The 16,879-nt window shown below is 47.0% G+C and overlaps 1 protein-coding gene across 1 annotated transcript in view; it reads left to right on the top strand.

Moving 5' to 3' along the window:
• The window catches only part of LOC145407460 (uncharacterized), a 67,888-nt gene that overhangs the window by 23,465 nt on the left and 27,544 nt on the right, over positions 1 to 16,879 (top strand). The window lies entirely within an intron of this gene.

Below are 16,879 nucleotides of genomic sequence, written 5' to 3'. Positions count from 1 at the left end.
AATAAAAATAAAGTGAGTTGGAGCAAGAATAATGACAGGGGGTGGAAGTAGCAGTTAACGGGGAGGTGGATATTCCCGTACAGTTTGTAGGAGCCTTTGAAAGGTTGCATTGCCAATGGCCCTACCAGCATCGTACTCATCATCACCTGAGTGACCAAAGCCCTCCCCAGGGAACTCTCGAACAAAAGCAGTTGCAGGGCAGTCGAGAATGTAGTGGCAGAGGGGTTCAGTAGACTGCTCGGAGCAGTTGGGGCACGGTTCAGAGTCCAAGCTGGCAATTTGATGATAGCATGGGAATCTCATGCGTAAATGCCAGGGCCTGAGTAAGAGATAATTGGATAGTCCTGGAGGGATCGATATAGGGGAATATGATGTGGCAGTAGCATACCAAGTGGCCGAGCGTGAGCCGTCGGTGACACATAGGCGATGGTCATCCATTGTAAGTTCTGTAATAATGCCAGCCACAGCAGAGAGAACTCTGGAAGCACTGGGGTGAAGCGGATATGTAACATCAGTGAGAGACGTAGCTGCACGTGCAGCAGCAGCAGCTAGTTCATTACCCCGTATCCCAACGTGCCCAGGTACCCAGTGAAGAATCACAGTGCCATCCCGCCGCTGGATAAAGGAGGACACTGTAAATATGGCAGTAAGTAGGAACCAGTGGCCATCTAGAGAGAGAGAGAGATGCTAGGCACTGAAGGGAGGATAGGGAGTCAGTGTGGAGAATGACACGTCTATGTCGGTGGTTATAGGCATGGCGCAGGGCACCAAGAAGAGCCACTAGCTCTGCCTGAAATGCGGAGACACCCGTGGTGATGCGCCAGGATTCAGTGTGGTCCCCATAAGCAAAAGCAGCTCCCGCTGAACCATCAGACAAAACAGAGCCATCGGTGTAGTAGACTGCCGCATCAGAGTTAAGCAAAGTGAGTCTACTGAGACTCTCCTGCCGAAGGATGGCAGGGATCGAGTGGCGAGGCTTCATGTCGGTGGGACTGATAATGGTGAAAGGGGGAGGCGCCCAGGGTGCAGGAGGTTCATAGCCTGGGCATGCCAGCTCTGGATCTAGGCCCACCTCTTGTGCCACACTGAACTTGTGAAAGAGTGCAGCCATGGCTGGAGCCCACTCCCGAGGGGGGGGGACGGGTCTGGGGGCCTGCTAGCCAGGCATTTAAGCAAAATGGAAACATGTAGCTTCAGGTGAAGATTAACTAGACAAAACGTTTCTGCTGCTACACGTAGTGCGATCTGGTGGGTGAGTGATGGAAACCCACTCTCCATCCGTAAATTGACCAGTCGGGTCCAGCGGGAAGCACCCAGCATAAATCCGTAGAGCGTTATTTTGGAGTACGGTACCTCCAAAGACTGGGAGATGGGGGAAGTCAGCCCTGGGAGGCAGATCGCACTATAATCAACTAGTGAGCATAAAAAGTACGCAGAACTGCATACGATGCCCCTAAGCTGCGACTAGAAAGGTAGCAGAGAGCAGAAATGTGGGAGGCGGCCCACTCTCATAGGTATTTCATGTGTCGGGCGAAGGTTAGCCCCGAGTCGAAGTAGATCCCCAGATATCGGTGCAGTGTGACAAGCTCAATGCAGCGGCCACCCAATGTAAGGGGATGTTCGGGAGGATGGAGACCGAAAGGTAGGCACTTGGTCTTCTCGAGGTTGACTTTCAGCCCAAGTTCATCACACTTGTTGTGTAATCTGGAAAGAGAGATGGGTGCCTGGGTGAAGAAGTCTTTCCTCGAGAAGACCAGTGACAGGTCGTCTGCGTAGACGAGCAGTGTCACGCCGGGTCCGTAGTCGACAGTTAGAAGTCTCTCGACTAGCACATTGAACAACAGGGGGCTAAGAAAGCTCCCCTGGGGAGTACCATTAGGAAGGTGGTAGAAGTGAGAGAGTTGCCCCTGGAATCTGATCCCTGCTGTTAGGTTTAGAAAGAAGTCCCCCACCCACGACAAAAGCCAACCTCCGACTCCCCTGTCAGCAAGGGCTGCCTGGATGGCAAGAGGGTTCACCAGCTCGAAGGCCTTTTCAAGATCAAGGAAGACAGCCATCCCCCGTCCACCTTGAAGCTCCCCGAGGAAGGAGGCAAGGCAGTGAGACGCACTCCTGCCAGGGTGGTAAGCAAAGTTCCTCGGGTGCAACGGTCCCAGACGCCATGCAAGGCAGGCATGCACAACCCTTTCTGCTGTCTTAGCCACACAGCTAAGAAGCGAAATAGGGTGTATGGCGCCTGGATCGTGAGGTTTGGGAATCGGGTGGATGACAGCTGTCTTCCATGACCTTGGCAAACGGCCATCAGACCATGAGAGGTTGAGCAGATCAAGGAGACGATCTTTCCCACAATCTCTGGCATATGATAACAAGGAGTAGGTTAGCCCATCGAGCCCCAGAGCAGTGTCTCCTCTGTGCTGCAGCACTTTTTGCGGTTCCTACCTGGTGAGAGGTACATCGGCGGGGTCAGGCCTTTCACAGGCAGCCTGAATTGCTGCAAGACTAGAGGTAGACAACTGCACCTGCTTGTCTCTAACGGACTGCGAGAAATTGTGGGAAACAGAGCGGTCTACGAAGTGTTGAGCGAGACGGCTGGCTTCAGCGGCTGGGTCAGGGTGAGAGGGTGGAAGGGGGGGACGTGGGTCAGAGACAGACCAGATTCTCCTCCACATCTCCCTGAGAGTGGAGTGAGAATCCAAAGTCCTGCACCATCTGATCCACGCCTCCTCTTTCAGGCGGCGTTTCTCCAACACAACGTGTTGCATTACAGCAGCAAGGTATCGGCGGCGCGGGGATGTGCGGCACCACCGGTACTGCTTATGTGCAGTGTTGAGTCTGTGGTTCAATTCCATGACCCTGTCGCAGTAGATCCAGCTGTCTCAGTATTGCTTCGCGGATCATTGCTGTAGCGGGATGGCAATGGAGGCGGCCTGTGCAAAAGCACTGGCAACTTGATCTGCTCTACCCTCGAGGTCTAGGGCAGGAGGAGAGACCTCGAAGATGTTAGTTAGAGCTATGGCAAAGGTGGCCCAATCGGCTTTGCTGAGGTCCCACCTCGGTGGGGGAGGTGGGGGGGGAGGGAGGGGCATGAGTGGCAGCCTGATCTGTATTGCAAAATGATCACTGGTGAGGCGTAGGTGGAGCGACCATTGCGCCGAGCCAGCAAGGGGGGTGGAGGTGAAAGACAGATCCAGGCGCCCTCCCCGAATGTGGGTGGGTTCATTGATGTTATTTATGAAGGAGACACCTTCCATCTCCTCGAGAACGGGTGAGATGTGCCGTCCTGCCTCATTGGATGGAAGGGGCGATGCGAGAATGTCATGGTGGGCATTAAAGTCGCTCCCAATAAAGACAGAACCTGAGGCAGCGTGGGAGAACAACTCTTCCACATCGAGAGAGCCCCCCTGGCTTTTGTAGACACTGTACACAGTTAATGTGGAGGATGTCGGGTGTAACACAACCCCTTGCACCTCCACACCTGGTCCACAAAAAGGCAGGGGGACACAGACGATGTGGGAGACGTGATCTTGTACCAGTATGGCACACCCTCGTGTGTCTCCGCGTTCGTAGGGGAGGAGATGGGAGGTGTATCCAGGGAGCCGAAATGAGGAATTGTTGGGGAGTAGAGTCTCCTGCAGGAGAAAGATGTGGGGCTGATCCCTGGCAACTGCCTCCTGCAGGAGGGGGAGCTTGTGCCTGATCCCCAAACAATTCCACTGTATTAAGCAGAGGTCTGTGGGATCTGCTCGCAGGTCATGGGAGGCAGGGGGCTGTCACCCGGCAGGGAGGCCGGGGCCTCAACCACCGTGTCGGTTGCCACTGGTACCGACGCTTTCTCTGGTGGAGGGGGTGGGAGACGAGGCTCCTGAATCCCCTGGGATGAGGCAGCGGTGGATCGAGGCCGCGCCCTCCATGTTGGGCAAGCCGCCCTGTGCGGTAGGGGACTAGTAGTCTCTGAAGGGGGCGCAGGCTGTGCTGGTGGTGGTATGCCACTCTGCTTCTTTCCAATGGCCTGATCGATTATCACGTCGATTGCGGCAGAGAGTGGGGCTGGGGGGCATGTTAAGCCTAGGTGTTGGCTGATGCCCACAACTATGGCCTCCGCTATTTACTTTCCAATGGAGCAGAGCTTCTCAAGGGTAAAGACGGGCTCCTGCTGAATGCGGGCCTGGGGAGGGTTGGAAGTGTCCCCGGCTGATGGGTGCTTTTTTTTTTTTTTATGCGAGGAAGAAGGAACCAAAGCCCATGAGCCCGCAGTAACAGTTCCCTCCAAGAGAAAAACAAAATACAATAGAGAGCCAAATTCAAGATCCGATCATTTTGAGATGCCTGGACACACTGCGTTTGAAAGACTGGAGATCATAGGCAGCAGGAAATACAGACAGAGGGAGACAGTTCCAGAGCTGACCTGTTGCATAAATGAAAGACTGGGAGTAATGGTTAATTCTTGCATTAGAGAGTTGGACAGAAAAGGGATGGGAGTTTGCTGCCAGACGGGTGCTACGCGCCCGTCGTAGAGGTGGAGGAATGCAAGCAGTCGGTTCAAAGGAGCAGTGACCATTAAAGTAGCGATAGAAAAGAGATAAAGATGTAACAGTGCGGCGAAGAGACAGAGGTTGAAGGGAGTCAGTAAGAGGAGGAGAGTTAATGAGTCGAAAAGCCTTTGACTCCACCCTATTGAGAAGAGCTGTATGTGGGGAGCCTCCCCACACATGAGAGTTGTATTCCACACAGGGGCGGATAAAACCCCTGTATAGAGTCAACAGTTGTGCAGGGGTAAAGAAAGAACGGAGTCAGCTTAGCACACCCAATCTCTTGGAAGCAGATTTTACAAGAGATGTAATATGATCTTTCCAAGATAAGTCCCGAGTAAATGAAAATCCAAGCATGTTCAAGGATGATGCAGGATTAAGCTGAATATTATTAAACATTAGTGGGTATACCTGTGGAAGATTTTGTCGGGTTGATAGGTGTAAGAACTGAGTCTTAGATGCATTAAAAACAACCATATTATTTTTACCCCAGTCAGAGATATGAGCCAAGTCAGACATTAGGCGTGCCATAGCCTCATCCCTTGTTTGTTGAAATAACTGTTGAGATGGGCGTTGCGGGAACTGAATGGAAAGGTGAAGGGTGGAGTCATCAGCGTATGAGTGGATAGGGTTAGATGTACAGCTTAGAAGATTATTGATGAATAAAAGGAAGAGAGTTTGTGATAGGACAGAGCCCTGAGGAACACCACTGTTGATAGATCTAGGAGAAGAACGATGGCCGTCTACAACAGCGGCTATAGAATGACCAGAAAGAAAGCTAGCGATGAAGGCACAGATAGAAGGATAGAAGCCGTAGGAGGGCAGTTTGGAAATTAAAGATTTATGCCAGACTCGATCGAAAGCCTTTGAGATGTCAAGTGCAATGGCAAAGCTTTCGCCAAAGTCCCGAAAGGAGGATGACCAGGAGTCTGAAAGGTAGGTGAGAAGATCGCCTGTGGAGCGTCCCTGAGGGAACCCGTACTGACGATCAGAAAGAAGGTTGTGATAGGAAAGATGCCTTAAAATTTTTCCATTGAGAATTGACTCGAAAACTTTGGAAATACAGGACGTTAAAGCAATTGGACGATAGTTAGAGGGTTGGGAGTGGTCACCCTTCTTTGGGATTGGCTGAATGAGAGCAAACTTCCAGCAAGAAGGAAAGGTACAAGTTGACAGACAAAGTCGAAAGAGTTTGCCTAGGCAGGGTGTAAGCACAGAGGCACAGTTCTTGAGAACAACAAGAGGGACCCCATCAGGCCCATATGCCTTGTTAGTACTGAGGCCAGTGATGGCAGAAAATACATCAACTGAAGAAATTTTAATGTCAGCCATAAGGAAGTCAGAGGGGGGAAGTGATGGAGGAACAGCACCGGAATTGTCTAAAGTGAAATTGGAGGAGAAAGTCTGTGCGAAGAGATCTGCTTTATCAATAGAAGAAATAGCTACAGAACCATCAGAGTAGAAAAGAGGAGGGAAGGATGATGAGGTAAAGTTGTTAGAAAGATTTTTGGCAAGGTGCCAGAAGGAGAGGGAAGAATTCGAGTTGGAGAGTTCAGAGCATTTAGTATGGATGAAATTATTTTTAGTAGAGCGAAGAACAGACTTAGCACGATTCCGGGCAGAAAAGTAAAGATGATGTGTTTCAGGGGTGGGTTGGCTCCGGTACCTTTTGTAGGCCCTCTCCTTGTTGCGGACAGCATTAGAACAAGCGTGATTAAACCAAGGCTTTCTTGCATTAGTCAAAGGATATGAGAAAGAAATGTATGCTTCCATGCCTGAGAGAATAATCTCCGTAATGCGCAAGGCACACCCAGATGGCTCACGGCCATGGAAGCAATAATCATTCAAGGGAAAATCAAAGAAGTACTACCTGAGGGCCTCCCATTCTGCGGCTCCAAAATGCCACAGACGACGTTTCCCTGGAGGGTCCACAGGCCGTACCGGAGTGATAGGAGAGGTTAAGATAATAAGGTTGTGATCGGAGGAGCCCAATGGAGAGAAAAGATTAACAGAGTAAGAAGAAGGATTAGTTGTGAGGAAGAGGTCAATTATGTTGGAGCGCTCTCCAAGGCGGTCAGGGATACGGGTAGGGTGCTGTACAAGCTGCTGTAGGTCATTAAGGATAGAAAAGATGCAGGCTTGTTCACCAGGTGGATCCGTGAAAGGAGAGGAGAGCCAAAGGTGGTGGTGAACATTGAAATCTCCTAGAATGGAGATTTCAGAGAAAGGAGAAATGGATAGAATGTGTTCCATCATAGAAGTAAGATAGTCGAAGAATTTTTGATAGTCAGTAGAATTAGGGGATAAGTAAACAGCACAGATATATTTAGTCAGAGAATGACAGGAAAGCCGAAGCCAGAGTGTAGAGAATTCAGAAGAATCGAGTTCAGGAACACGAGAGCAAGATAAGCCACCTTTGGCTTTGAAATGAGTATAGAGAAAGTAGGAGGATACAGAAAAGGGTTTGCTGTCAGTTGCCTCAGACAGCTGAGTCTCAGTTAGAAATAGAAGGTGAGGTTTAGAGGAGGAGAGGTGGTGCTCAACAGAGCAAAAGTTAGAGGCAAGGCTGCGAATGTTGTAGAAATGAAGAAGAAGAGTCAGACAGTGGTTCCAGGCACCCCGAGTCGTCACCGGGAGAGGGGCGGATGGTGGGGGCAATTATGGTCCCCCCCCCGGGGACTCCGAGGCTTGGTGATGAGACGCCTTTTTTGTTGAATTTTGAATAGGAAGTGTAGTGTGTACTGTGCATGTAGTTTGGTGTAGATAGTTAGAGAAATTTGTACTGAGAGCATGCTGGCCTACTCTCTGTGTAACTGAGACACTGAAAAAGTTCAGCAAAGGGGGATGGTCAGGAACTAGTCCTGAGGGCTGATGAAACGGGAGCTCCAGCACTTCCTGTCATCAGCTTTCCATCCACCTCGGGAGTACTGCCCTGCTCGAGCAGTGTACCTCCATGGAGGTGATGCCCTAGATAAGAGCAGGTGGTGGAGGGACTGCTGTCTTGTTGCATGGGGGTGGACTCAGCACGGTTGGTAGAGGAGGGAATTCTGCCTCATTGCTGGCTGAGGCTTGCTCTGTGGGGTGGCGCTGTTGCCCCCATATGAAAGTGCCTGGAGGGGCTGGAGTCAGGCTGAAGGCCTGCTGCTCCTGTACCCATGCCACTTGTCGTTCACGCACTTGCATGACACTCTTCGTTCTGGCTGGGCAGCTGGGATGCCAGGCATGGTGTGATCCCGAGCAGTTGGGGCATCGGGAGGTCACTGGCTGTTTTGCCTTGAGTTTTTCGAGACACCGCTCCATGTTGTGGCTGCTGCTGCAGATGCCGCATGCTGGGGGACGGTGGCAGTTGGCCCTGTGGTGGCCATATCTCTGGCAGTGGTAACACCGGAGCAGCTATGACATGAAGGGACGCAGGTGGAACTCGCCCCAATTGCCCAGGTCAAAGGAAGGTACTACAGGGCCCCTCAGAGTGACTGTGACCTGCAGGGTCTCCTCCCTTGTACACTGATTTTGGCAGTGCTTGGCCTCCTCCACTAGGGGGTACTGCAGGAGGATCTCTACTGGCATGCACCTGGGATAACCCATTACAGTGGCCTTGGTGAGCTGTTCGCCCCGCTGAGCTCGATGATCTTCAAGAGTGAGGCCTCGTCCTCCTCCAGAGCCTTCAAATGCAGGTAGGACTCCTCATCTCGCGGGATAAGGACACAGCTGTCGTCGCGGCCATAGTGGTTCGTGATGGCTAGCCCTCTCAGGTGGTTTTCAAGGGCTTGGACCGCGCCGTAGCTGGTCGTGAATCCCGATTGGGCTGGGACACGTAAGGCTGGGAAAGTGGAAGGGGGTGGTGGAAGAGGCCGGACCAAGACTGAGGGGAGTGGTGCAGGTGGGAGTCTTTGAGGAGCAGCCAAGCGTAGTGCCGGGATCTGTTCATTTTCCGGTGTCGCTCGCAGTTTCTTACGCGACACCAGGGTCCAGCCCTCATCATCAGGAACAGCGGAAGCAATGGTGGCAGCAGTGGTGGTCGTCCGGGTCGTCTCTGCGGCGCGGTCGCTCGTGCCCTCACCCGGCTTGGCCTTGACAGAAAGCAGCGGTGATTTTGCAGGAGGTGAGAGGGGTAGAAGCTTCTTGGTGCAAGAGGAGCCGCGAGTTACTTGGGGGGAAGCCTGCGAGCCTGAACAGGTGGGAGCTGGGGCAGGCATGATTTCCTCCATGGCTTCGTGGATTCGCGCGACCTTAACAGCTCGCGCAGGAGAGGACGTGGTGGGAGCAGCATAGTGAGGACGAGCTGCAGTCCCGTTAGGCCTGGGAGCTGAGGGAGCAACGGGGGAGGTCCCGGTGGAGGACGAGGAGGAGCTACCGGTAGAGAGCTTACGCTCTCTCTTCTCCCCGGTTGTTGGCTTGGGAAGGGGGGGGGGCCTCGAGGGCGGGGGGGGCGGGCAGGCCTCTGGGGCCTGGAGGTGCATGCCACCTTCATGGCATAGGCACCAGGCAACACAGCACGCGTTTAAGCAACTCAGACACTTGGACACGAAAAAAAAATAAAAATAAAAATAAATTTAGTTCAATGTGCGCTCAGTCCGTTTGTTGGGCTGACGGAAACGAGTCAACTCAACAGTTAACAGATGAGCAGATTTGAAGTAAATTAATTATAAAGGTATTCAATTTAATTTCTCCTTGAGTGAATTTATCCGTGTGAACTAATTTGTTAAATAAATCAGCACACTTAGACAGACTCACGCAAGGGAAAGTAAATTAAATAAAGCACACAGCGGTACTGATATTTAGTTTAGAAAAACTAAGTTAGGGCAGCCACAGAACTAATGTGCAATGCAAATTAATTCCTCAGACAGACCTAACAGGTTAGAGTAAACTAAATATAAGACGGAACAAGGGAAAGTAAATTAAATAAAGCACACAACGGTAGTGATATTTAGTTTAGAAAAACTAAATTAGGGCAGCCACAGAACTAATGTGCAATGCAAATTAATTCCTCAGACAGACCTAACAAGTTAAGTAAACTGAATATAAGACAGAGCAAAAAAAAAAAATAAAAATGCTCGGCCAACGAAAACCCTACAGTGACGGGGGGAGGTTTCCCCGCCCTTTAAAGGGCGTCGAGGGAAGCACCGTCACTGCCCCGTGAGGGACTTGCCTATCCCTAGCCCTAACAGAAAGGTGCCGCCCTCACCGCCTCCTATAAACAGGCCCTAAAGGCCCCCCTTCATGGAAGTGCCCTGCGGCACCCCTTCAGGGTTCGGCGTCGTACTACGGTGAGGGACACTACCGGCTGGCCGAGAGAAACAAAGACAGAGGAGAGAGGCTCTCCTATTGCAGAACGTGGTCTGGCTACAAGAGCGAAATGGAATCGTCAGGCAGCGGCGAGAAAGTCTAGGGAGATGTGAAAGCAGGTTTCACTATCTCCAGGACAGAGGTAGAGCTGCTACAGCTGAGAGCGCTTGGAGAGAGTTGTTGTCGCCGCGGCCGCCAGACAGGGAGTGAGTGTGTAAACGCAAACCTGCCCACAAACCAGCCTGACCTCTGAGGATTTTGAGCAGTTTGTTCTTATGAAGGGCAACATGGACCTACTCAAGAGGGAGTTGTTTCAGTTGTTGGAGGAGCCAGTGACTGAAAAGTGAGGACTGAGGAGATTAGAGCCGAGGAATATAGGTGGACTGGTGCATCAACCTGTTAAGTGTGAGCTGTGTAGTGTAATAATTTAATTCATTTATCAACAGTAATGTGATTCATCCTTGATTTGTAGTAAAAACAATTTAAATACACTAATATAATAATATTCAAAATACTGTAAATATTTTAGTTTTAGTATATTTATAATTTTATATACAAATGGTTTGTGTTTGTGTTTACATTTGCGGAACCACAAATTTCAAGAAGTTTGCTGATCTGCGGTTGTGGAAGGTAATGATTTTAGTTTGCAGATTTGCGTTTGTGGAAGTGTATATTGATTTGCAGTGCCCAGCTCTGCAGTGAAGTAATGGATAGTGCCTCCCGCCCTCTCTTGCTTTCTGCTGAGATGTATGAAACTTCCCGAAAGTGTCACGCCATATTTTCCACGTATTCAATATGCAACTCCAGTGAGGACGATTATTTAGGACAAAACACTTTTTATGATGATATGGAACTGAAACTTGCCCGTCTGGGGCCTAGTTCCAACACTCCTGCCAAGTTTCATGAAAATAATTTCTTCCAGTTTTAGCTGCAGTACACACACACACACACACACACACACACACACACACACACACACACACACACACACACACACACACACACAATTATATCATAATAGATGCTAATGATAGAAAAAAAAAAGCACACTTCCTTTTTTAATTTAAAAATAAAAATGGCATCTCAACACGCAGCCTCGGAGTCGCCAGGGGGGGGAGGAGGTACAGGTGCTAGCAGATGACTCGAGGCCACCTAGTCCACCAACATGTTGGTGTTTTATCTGGTAACAGTGGTAGCTATGAACTTGACGGAGATTCAGTCGGCTGTTCGGACAAAACAAACCCATTGATAATTTATCAATGTGCAGTTCTGACTGGTCTCCAATAAATATCAATATGTCATACACATGGTAGTTATATTTATAACCACAGTATTACATCATAGGCATCCAAATAGTGATGTGTCATTCATGTTTGACACACGGGTATCGGTAGTGATTTATTTGGTTCGACTGTTGTCGTGATCCAAACAACCTATACCAGTTTTCAAGAGATATACCGTAGGGTTATCAGCTTCCCTGCAACCTAGCATTATTATTACAAAAATGCCGTTATCAGTCATCCCTCACCATGAACCTCACTTTCGTAGCAGTCTAAATCCGAACCAGGTGCGAGAGTTAAAGGTTCACACCACAGTAGGCGGAACAGCGGAAGGGGTGTATGGGAGTAATAAGGAGGGTGGTGGGTGAGGAAGGGAGGGACGAGGTGGGACGTCAGATGGGAGGAGGAGGGGGGAGGGGGCAGGTGGTTGGCTGCGGTATTAAACGTATATGAGATTAAAGGTTATAATAAGTTTGTTTTGACGTACGTAACCAATGTTTGTTTAATATTCAAGTGGTAAAGTCGAACAATTACTCTCTATAAATATTCATCATCATGAACGGGCCAATTGCTTCCACCTTCATGACTTTCGCCATATGTGGTGCCAAGTGGTGCCTACGTCACAAACCGATGTGGTGATGGAGCCTAAGTCTACTAATACCAAGTCGGATCACTTCAATCTAAAACGGGTCCAAGCTGGCGCAGGGGGTGGACCATCTGAGTGACGTCAGCTTGCACGAAACGCAAGTTCAGTTGACGCCTGACCGTGGTGGTGAGTGGATGTATGCTACACTCTCCAGATCATGACCCATTTTCAGTCCAAAGTGAGGGAAGGGACTGAAATGTGTGAGGAAAGTTATGGGGGTGTGAGGGAAGGCGTAAGGGTGTGAGGGAACCTACTGCTTTGTTTTACAGTTAAACGAGTCCGCACTTCTTCCCCTTCTTCTTTTTCCCTTATTATAAATGTTTAATTTGAGTCTGCTCTTTTATACATTTTCTGTTACTTAAGTCCAATGACGTCACACACAAGCCACACCTCCCTGAGCCCTGAGGGAAAGTGAACAGCCTTGGTATTAGTAGACTTAGGATGGAGCTGCACACTCGGGATACCAGTGTGTCTCACATGGACGAACGCACCACTATTTAGATGCCTATGTTGTAATACTATGGTTATAAATATATCTACAGTACGAACGGCACGTTAATCATTATCAATATAATACATTTACTTGCATGATATTGATTGGAGACCAGTTAGAACGGCAATTTGACAATTATCTCTGGGTTTGTTTCGCCCGAACAGCCGACTGAATCTCGGTCAAGGTCATAGCTACCATTGTTACCCGATAGAACACCAACATGTTGGTGGACAAGGTGGCCTCGAGTCATCTGCTCGCAACTGTACCATACAAGCCCCCATCACTCTCCTCTTTTCCTGTGACGGCCAAGAGAGATGCTTGGAACCACTGCCTTATTCACTTCTTATTCATTTTTGTAACATTCACGGCCTTTGCTCTCATTTTCTCCCCTTTGAACACCACTATCTTCCTCTAAACCTCACCCTTGGTTCCTTACTGAAACTAAGCTGTCTGAAGCGACTGATAGCAAACACTTCTCTGTATCCTCCTGCCAAACTGGGAGACAGAATGGCCAAAAGGACCTAGAAATGGATTTAATATAACCTAATAATACTACTCTTTCTGATACCACATTCATAAAATACATGTCCTGGGGCTTATAATTAATGAGGTCGTCTCTGAATAGTGTTGGATCTGGACCTTATAAATGCGCAATTACCTCCCAATATATTATAGATGAAATGAAATCCTTCCAGACTTCTGCACCGGACATTATTGAAGGATTTCTATTCGGAAATTTCTAAGTACATAGGAATAAAGCTATGTTTAATGGTGTTTGAAGTGACATGGAACTGAAGAAGACGTATAATCGAGAAGAAAAACAGGTATGTTCTAAGGAATAACTTAAAATGAAACTATAATGAAGATAAATCAGCGGGTCACCACGACAATTCGACAAAACAGGTGAGAAGACATTATATCATTGGCAATATGGTATGCAGTACTAATTATATAAATGCTTATAATAATAGTGAAGGGTCCTACTTCTTAATCATTGCTACAGGACAAAAGGAAGACTCCAAAGAAATCATTGAGGCAAGGGAACGAGGGATGGACGCTCTAAGGAGGGCATAGCAAGGAAAATGTTGCTCTGTAGATAAAACTTAGCACACTTTTTCTCCAAAAGCAAAAAAGTTCTCAAAGGAGGATAAAGCAAAACAAATACATTCAGATGAAAATCATATTCTAAGGTCTATGTACTTTGTGCAAAAAGCTGATGGGAAAAGAAAGCTGGAAGCCATTCATTATGAATGGATGGATTATCCACCACCAATGTTTGAGAGAGGTAATGACATGCCTAGTGATTCTGCGATGAGAAAAGGACAAAAGTCAGACTTATTAATTCCACTTCTAGCAGTGGTTGATGTTTCCTGGAACCACACAGTGAATACTTTGTACATCATAGATATGATGGCATTTTTTTTAGGGAAATCAAACATTACATGCCACAACTTTCAGAGATTTAGCCCAGATGTGTTCGTCAAAGATGCTCAAGGATATACCTGAAAACTGTAATCTGATACATGTTGCTGGAGGTCGTTATGAAGCAGATGACAAATCTTCCCTAAATGGAGAAGAGACACAGACTGGAAAAATCACAAACTAAGAGCAAAGAGTATATTCCAGTTGACGACTTACAAATCCCTGATTGGGAACAGCTTTTTTCCAACATAAAGAACAAAGGCCATCTTTTGAATTACCTGAGCAGTTGCTGGACATCTAACCATTGTAATCTCCCTCAGGGTACTGAAACGATTATAAGGGGTATGAAACAGGACTCTGGGAAAATAGTTAAACTTACCAAACAAGCTGTCAGTGTTATTAACAGTTTGAATTGAGAAAATCATGAGGAGGCTTACAGATGGCTGATTGCATACACCAATTATAGTGTGTCTGAGGGTGACTGCAAAAGGGCGATTGTTCAGGCAACTGATACGGATGTCATGCTTCTTTGTATATACTATGTTTCAAGACTGAACTTCAAAGAATTTTCGGTTGAAAAAGAAAAAAAAAATCTTTAGCTCACGCCTGCATACGAAATCCCTATACAGCTTTCAGTTAAGTCTGATGTATTAGAAAACATACTGATAGGATTTCTGCTCCCTATATGACAACTATCCCTTCAGAAAAGGGAAAAATGACAAGCAAACTTGCTCTGGAGTCTTGTCATGACTTTTTTACTTTAGCGAAGAACCATACAATGTTGACAATCAGTTTGTTGAAAATTTTACTTCAGATGCAAAACTTTTGTGTGTGTGTGTGTGTGTGTGTGTGTGTGTGTGTGTGTGTGTGTGTGTGTGTGTGTGTGTGTGTGTGTGTGTGAAATTGTATGGTGGAAGAGAACGGTTCAAAAGTCCGAACTGAGGGTACATTGTCCTCCAATGCTGACTTAAGGTTGCCACCAACAGACCACTCATTCAAACTTCATGTGTTAAGAGGAATTTACCAGAGATAAATCTATAAATCAACTGTCCTAGAACTTCCAAACCCCAAGGAGTTTGGTGAAGTTGTACCAATGAAACAATCAGCAAAACCAGGTATACTTAAAGTACAACTTTACCGTGGTGGCAAACAAGTTTGCATACAAACTTGCAAATGTGAAAAAGTGGTATGCCTTGCGCAGCTTCCTGCCACTGTGATGGAGATCCTGTAAAATGTGCAAGGGTGGAAGACCCAGATGACTTTTTATTGTATGACCTTTGGCATTTTGTCTTTTATTTTACAAATGTAAGCGGTGGATTACTTAAAACTGTAATAAAACACTAAATCAGACTATTCTTTTACTCATAGAGTTTTCATAATTGTTCATGAATATGCAGTAAATGTTATTATAGTATTCTGTTTACATTAAAAAAAAAAAATGCTGAAGTAGGACACACTAGGCTTCAATGTGATGCAGAGTGAACACTTATAGCAGTAGCCAACACAGTGTTATGCAAGTGAAAACTTGGGGTTTAGATAAAATAATAACTTTCAGCATTGGTATGAAGTTTATGCATAAGGTTTTGTAAATACTGTTACACTTCTACAACTGTACCCAAGAGAAAGCAATTTAGAATTGCATCACAGTAGTTATAAATGAAGCTTTTCACCTGCCAAAATATATTTACTCGTCCCCGCCCCGGAAGGGCTCGAGGAGGGGGGTTATGTTTTCACTCGGTTTGTCTGTTTGTTTTGTCTCCCTGTCTGTCTGTTTGTTAACAAGTTTTTCGAAAACTGCTGGTCCAATTTTGACTAAAATTACAATGATGATGGACTATGACCTGTTCACCTGATTCAATTGTGGGCCAAATTGGGTCCAAGTCCTGGCTCTAGGCCCAAAAGATGTGAAAAAAAAGGGGGGGGGATGGGTAAAAATTGTTTTCTTCGACATAACTCCTTTCATATCCGTCATATCGACATGAAACTAAAACCAAAAGATGTATCTTTCGAATCTGCATCCTATAACACATTTTCCTCTTATGTTCCTGAATATGAATCTTCTGAATTCTCTAATCTCTGGCTTCAGCTATCCTGTCATTCTCTGACTAAATATATCTGTGCTGTTTACTTGTCCCCGAATTACTCTGACTATGAAAACTTCTTTGACTATCTTATTTCTAAGATGGAGCAAATCCAATTAATTTCTCCCTTTTCTGGAATCCTCATTCTAAATTATTTCAATGTTCACCACAGTCTTTGGCTCTCCTCTCCTTCCACTGATCCACCTGGCAAATAAGCCTAAAACTTTTCTATCCTTAGTTCCTGGCACACTCATCGCCTCATATGAGATGATATGCAGGCCAACCCTGGCTACGCTGATTGCCTCATGTGAAGCGATGGGTCTCGGCACCATAATGTCAACCATGAGGAAGCGTCAGTGGTTTCCATGGGAACGTTAAGTTTCCCTCTACACATTAAATTTCCCTCTACATCATCAGAGTTGTTGCCAAGCCCTGCCACACAGCAGTTGCCAAATACCGCATATTTAGTCATTCAGATAGGCAGGCCATCCATGGCCATGCTGATTGCCTCATATCAAGCGATGGGTCTCTGTGCCATGATTTCAAGCACAAGGAAGCGTCCGTGGTTTCCATGAACATTGAGTCTCCCTCTACATCAGTGGTGTCAAACTCAGTCCTTCCCAGGGGTCACACTTCAGTTCTTTTGATCTTCTGAGGGCCAAGTCTACCTAACGATTTAATTACCTTACCGAGACGGGGTCCGGCGAGGTATTCTTTTAGGTCGGGTTTGTTTATTTCTTTGTTTGTTAGCAACATTGCGGAAAAATGCCTGAATGAAATTATATGAAACTTTCAGAATATATGGGCAATGGTTGCAAAAGAAAGTGATTACATTTTGGAGGTAATTGAGTGACTCTGAAAGGCCAAAATCAAGGACAATGGTTTTCCAAGGGCTATAACTTGAAGACGGTTAAAGATGCAGATATTTACTAATATGAACATACAGGAACTCGTAACATGGGTTTTCATTTGGCACCAAGTACTTTGACCTTGAATGACCATTGAAAGGTCATACTCAAAATCATGGATATACAGGGGGCTATATCTTGAAACTGGTTGCAGAAAGGGAGATATTTACTCTTATCAACACATAGAAAATCCCATATGGCTTTTTAATTGATACCTTGACCCTTGTCCATATG

Source organism: Coenobita brevimanus, chromosome 8 (assembly GCF_032717465.1).
Source record: "Coenobita brevimanus isolate Jiangsu-jjx chromosome 8, ASM3271746v2, whole genome shotgun sequence".
In the NCBI taxonomy this organism is placed as follows: Eukaryota; Metazoa; Arthropoda; class Malacostraca; order Decapoda; family Coenobitidae; genus Coenobita; species Coenobita brevimanus.
The sequence above is the reverse complement of the archived record's forward strand: the minus strand, read 5'-3'. Positions and strand labels throughout refer to the sequence as shown.